Source organism: Sardina pilchardus, chromosome 24 (assembly GCF_963854185.1).
Source record: "Sardina pilchardus chromosome 24, fSarPil1.1, whole genome shotgun sequence".
NCBI classification, from domain to species: domain Eukaryota; kingdom Metazoa; phylum Chordata; class Actinopteri; order Clupeiformes; family Clupeidae; genus Sardina; species Sardina pilchardus.
The window spans coordinates 27223144-27229326 of NC_085017.1; positions in this window are offsets into that span (position 1 = coordinate 27223144).

Genomic DNA, 6183 nt, shown 5'->3' on the forward strand with positions numbered 1-6183 from the left:
AAGTACCCCGAGTTCCTGTGCAATTTATGGCTCCTGCCGCGGCTGCCCCCACCTCTCCACCCCCCCCCCCCCCCCCCACCCCCCCATCCCCCCCTACACCACCACTGCGGTCTTCCCCAGCTGTTGTGCACCTGGACACAGGCCCAGGAGAGAGACAAGTCATCCATCTCTCCAAGGGGCAGAGGAGGGATGTGTATGTGGGGGGGGGGGGGGGGGGGGGGAGGGAAGAGGGCGGGGTTTTAGCAGTAGGTGCTCTCTACAGTTGAGATTTGTGACAGTGTCTCAGAAACATAGAGTAACCAGCCAGACTGAGCTGAACATACTCTTAATGAAGACAGTAACAGTATGAGAGTAACAGTATTTTTTTAATTTGACATCCTCTAGTTTGCCTGATGTTACATTGCGAGTTGTTGTTCAATATGATAACAAACCTCTTCGTCATAAGTTATCTGTAGGTGAGTTACAGATGGATGCTGTTTCATATTTTAAAAATATGTTCATGAATTCAACTTCTACGTCTAGTGCCGTATATTGGTAAATATCACTACCTCTCAGAGATACTTCCATTTACTTAGGCTTTAGGCTAATTCACCAAATGTTGGATTTAAACCAGATTGATGCTGGTGCCTTGTGCCTTTGTTGGTCGCCACTTGGTCAGTTATTAAAGTGAACATCATACCCTTCGACCAATGAAAGCCAGCCAAAGAGCCATTTTATTCAGTGCCTTGCTTCTCACCACAGACTTAGCATAGTCTGGAGGAAACAGCATGGTTCCACTGTGCTAGATTTATGGAAAATGTTCTTGCAAAAATGATTCCTCAATCTATTTACAGCCTACTAATGAAACAGCCTCTATTACAACTGTTTTCAAACCTATTTTGCAATCAGCTTTATAGCAAAGGATTATAGAGAGCCTTCAAGAATTCCTCTCCAAAAATGGAGGCTCTGGAGTCCGTCAGACGAGCTCCGACAGCTTGAAACCCATCCAGAGTGATTTCCTCAGACGGCCTTGCCGCCATCCATTCTGTAAGACTGATGGCTCCCAGATCTAAAGCAAATGTTTGACCAAGCTGTTCCACTGTATAATTCAGACCTGTGAGCAATTGGACACATTTGACATGATGCATTTGGCTGTTTAATTATATAAATGCTGAATAAATATTTACAGATGGTCCGCCTCCCTCTCCCTCCTTCTGTCTGTCTGTCTTTGTTTATCGGATCGATCTATCTTGCTCTCTCCAGCAGTCTCTCTCTTTCTTTCCCTCCATATCTTGGTTGATCTCCCCACTCACTCACTCTCTCTCTCTCTCTCTCTCTCTCTTTCTCCTCCTCCTCCTCCTCCTCCTCCTCCTCCGTGTGACATCAGACAGCCCTGTTTCATTCTAACCCTCTGTTACTGACTTCTCTCTTTCCCTCACTTTTGTCTTGCTCTTTTCCACTCTTTTCCTCACTTCCACTCGTAATGGCAGTGATTTGTACAGCAGTGTCTGCATACACACATACTGTACCTACCTACCGTCATAGCACGAGGGCCTCTGTCCATGCTCTTGGGCAGCGCTGGCTATGAGGGATTTCAGAGCCTGAAGTGTGGAAGGCATAAAGAGGACCCCCTGAAGCCTGTGATCTTCATCAAATGCCTCCCCATCTCCCATTCACCACAGAGACCTCCGCATTCTCCTCGCCACGACCATGGAATAGCTTTCAGGAGTGACATTTATAGAGTGGGACTCTAGAGAAGGGTGATATTTATTACTGTGCCATGAGCCTGACTTCTCTCCTCGTGAAGAAGAAGGTGAGAGCTGAGAGAGAGCTGTAAATGGATGGCGGGAAAAAAAAAAACAATCTGTGGCATTTCATTTGAGATCTCTTTTTCTTATTGGCTGTCAAGGGAGTGTGTGGACTGCTCGCCAAAATGGAAAGGAAATGGTGCTTTCCGGGAAAGTAGCATAGCGCCATGCCACCGCCATCCCCATCATCAATGTGTCGCATTAGCAGACCTAGCATTGTAGGAGTCGCATGGAGTCAAATGTCTCAATTGCGGCTGACAGCAAAAATGTAGTCGGCAAAGACTTTATGTAAAAGAAGGGTCCCCACTGGGCTGGATTGCTTCCGAAATATAGCGAGATGTAAGACTTGGGTGACATCCCCTCACACAGCGTTTTATTTCCATTCCTCTCTTTTATTCCCTTCCTTTTCTTAAATGGTTCCAGTAGAGCAATTACCGCTGCTCTGATGTCATCAAATTCCAGATCCGAGCCACGCAAGGTGACTAATCTATTCAGCGGATTCAGCGGTAACATGGGAAATGCATTTTCTGTTCATTTCGAAATGCATTTACAATGCGTCGCGAGAAACACGAACACACACACGTACACACACACATGCACACTCAAATACACACGCACACACACACTCAAATACACACACAGATGCGCGCACACACACACACACACACACACACACAAACACACACACACACACACCCGTGACACTCTGAAGAGCACTTATATGAAATTCCTATCCTGCTTATCCCAGTCAGTTTTTGCTAATCATCCGAGCCCCATCCGCTGAGCGAGCCAAACCATACAGTACACAGCCTGAGTGCCACACCAGGCCCTCTCTGAAGGCTCTTTCCCAGTCCCCTGTTAAACGAACACAACAGTAGCTTAAGCAAGGAGGCTGAGGAGGCTGACTTAAGCCAGGTGCTCCAATTAGGCTGGCTCGCTTCCAAAGCATATGGATGCTACGGCATACCGTCGCCAGCTATTAGTCAGTGTTCTGTTTGCACTCCTCTGGTCTGTTTGGGTTGGGAGATTTAGCATGCTATTTTCAGAACAGCAGGAAGAGTATTGTTGTAAAGTAAAGTATACTTTTTATGCCTTTCATCGGACAGGAGAGTCCAGAGAGAGACAGGAAGCGAGCAGGAGAGAGAGAGATGGGGTGGGATCCGGAAAGGTCGCCGGCGTGCAGTGCAGGTGCCCCAGCCAGTCGCGCCACAGCTGGGGCCAAAATTGCAGTGTTTTGATGAAGAATGCTGCAAAGACATGTTAGTATAAAGAATTGAGGACTGATCCAATCTAGAATATGAACATATAGAAAATGAATGTACGACGGCAATTCGCCTAATTAGATTAAACCAAAAATCTCGAAAGGCTTCTAACCAAGAGGTGTGTTCTTTATTAAATGCTCAAAACAGGCATGGCGCAATTGGCTGGGGCACCTGCACTGCATGCCGGCGACTCGGGTTCGAATTCCGCCCCGTGGTCCTTTCCGGATCTCACCCCAACTCTCTCTCTCCCACTTGCTTCCTGTCTCTCTCTCTATTGTCCTGTCCAATTAAAGGCATAAAAGCCCAAATAATATACTTAACTAAAAGTATATATATTAAAAAAAAATGTTCAAAACAGAGGAGTTTTTTCTTTGATTGCAAAAATATCTAATTCTGAATTCATGAAATGATGAAAGGATGTTTAAAACTCTATGCTGGATATTCCGTCCGATGCGCTATTCTGAGCAGCCTGTGCTAGGGGCTCAGTGGCTAGCCGTTCTCCACAGACGGCTTGCACATCTGAAGTGATCCTTGGCTGTGTGCGGTTTTCACGCACACCTGTTCTAGACGACCACCTCAAATCACTCTTGTCCACGAGCAGCCCAGTGGAGCCTAACCCTGACCATCTGCACTGCCAGGGAACCTGCTTCAGTAAGATGGATACATGAAGCTGTGACTGGTGCTCAGCTGGTGAACGAATACACATAGAGAGGGAGGGAGAGAGAGAAAGAGAGAGAGAGAGAGAGAGAGAGAGAGAGAGAGAGAAAATAGCGGACAACATTCCTCAAGGACACCACCTCCCCCTCCCTCCCCCAACAGCTGAGACAGATGTTTGGCCACTGGAGCCAGAATGCCACAGGCATGGAGTGTTCCGGGAAAAAAAAAGGAGGATGTCCAGATGCCACTACCTGGGAAGCGCTGGTGTCAGCTGCGCATGGTCAGACCATCGCACCAGGCCGTCACCCACGTCTCTGGAACGCTCCATTAGCCTGCATGGGCAGAGGAGTTGAGGGTTTTCTGCCGTCATGGGCATGGGCTGTACCACTTGGACATGTTTGTGGATACAACTGAATGTTTTTTGCTGTGGTTTCTCATCCTGAAAAGTCTGTGCACATGTGCAATTCCCCTTCTCAAACAATTTTTCTTTCCAATAATTCATTAGTGACACTCATAGAGAACATACAACTATAAGTGTGTATACTAACATTTTAACATCATCATTTATAAGATGTTTATGTAGAAATGTCAAGACCTGTCTCCAAGAAATAGTGTACATATACCGTTTGCCAAAACACATAATTACTGTGGCTTACAAAAAAACCTTTTGGCCATGAAATCATTTATTCCAATTCCCATATCCCAATTGCAAAATAATTATGTAAGGAATTAAGGATGATAAGGTTTGCGTATGTAAAACATAACATACTGTACGCTGAGATGGTGAGATGGTACGCATTGTGCACTCTTTTCAACACATGACCATGGTAATTCAACACAGCCATGGTACAGGTCAAGAATAATAGATCATGTTTCTAAGCAAAGCTGTTCTCAATCTCAGCCTCAGAGTTATAATCTACTCACCCAAATGTTTTTTTTGTCAGCTGTTGACATCCCACTGCCACCAGTTAGTTCATCTCTGGCGTTAAGGTGTAGATTCCTCATTCTAGCCTTCCCCTGGACTGCAAGGACTGCTACTGAGCTGCTGTAGAATCATCCTGTGAAGTAGAGGGACAACATTCTTAATTCTGTTTTTCCTCAGGAGTCTGTCATGGAGAACAGAAAAAAACTTTTTAAAAAACATGAAAGGGAAGGGGATACGTGAAGGGGAAGAAAAGGAAAGAGGGCTAACCAAAGTGTGGCCAAAGCATCTAGTTTATTCCACAATAAAAAAAGGAATTTTGACGGCAAATAATAATAATAAAATCATCTTTCCCCTTACACCTTCTTATATGAGCTGCTGTTGCCATTTCCATTGTGTTTATGTCTATAGAGCTGGCTAATTATTTCAGTTGTCCCAACAGAACATCAAATGCTTTACAATAAAGGAGAGGAATTAAGGAAATAACCACCTCTAACCTCAATTCTTTGAAGTTAAATGCGTACCAAAACATTTTCTTCATTATAGTCTAATGCAAGCAGGAAGCTTTGTAATTAAACCAACAAGCGTGCCAGTCAAGTATGCAGCCTTGTGCAAATGAATTGGAAACGATATTCTCTTGATAAAAAAAATGCCATATTTTAATGCCTTTGTAGTGGGCTTATACTTGTTTATGGATGACAAAGCAAAAACAGTACTACAGCAGAGAATACTACTGTAGTTCAGTTTCTAACAACACATTCCAATTTGGCCTGAACTGATGAAGGAGCTTTGTCGCTCAGGCAGTTTTACTTCCCTATTATTAGCCTGTGTATGATTTCACATTGAACATAACCCTATTGTTGATATTCATCAGACACAATTTCTCATAATGTTTCTCATTTGATTTTGAGTTAAAAGACGAAGGCTGCCAATTCAGTCTGCTACTGTAGGTCTGTTATGCGTTAATGCCTTTCACAAAACAGATAAAGAATCATATACCTCAAACAACTCATTTTGGAGAGTTGTGTTGTACCTAGATGTTTTGATCTGTATTCATATCCATGGAAAAAATCAATAAAAAATAAATGCCTCTTAGAATCAAAATAATGATGTAAAACTGCCCCACTGTTACATCTTTCCGAGGCAGAGAAATCTAATGCAAGAGTTGCATGAGCCGAATTTTTAAAAAGATGTTCTGAACATGTTATATCTTCTAGTTTCTAGGCTGCCTAAAGAAATCAATAGCTATTAAATAATACAAAAATATAATCTGCTAAATACAGGCAAGCTGTCATGCAGTGATGCCATGAAGAATGTACTGTAACGGACCCACTCAACAGACTGAATTAGCGGAGTTGGTTTAATGTATCTCATTATATTCAATATTTTGAAATAAATTCAGGTCAATCAAATACTCTCCAGCCTTGTAGACTATGACAAACAATTCACTATGCAGGCATGCAAGCATTCACAAACAAAACACGAGCCTCACAGGCAAAATTCAGAAAAGCAGAGATCATGAACTTCCAAACGAAGGTCCAAAGCAGTTCTCAAA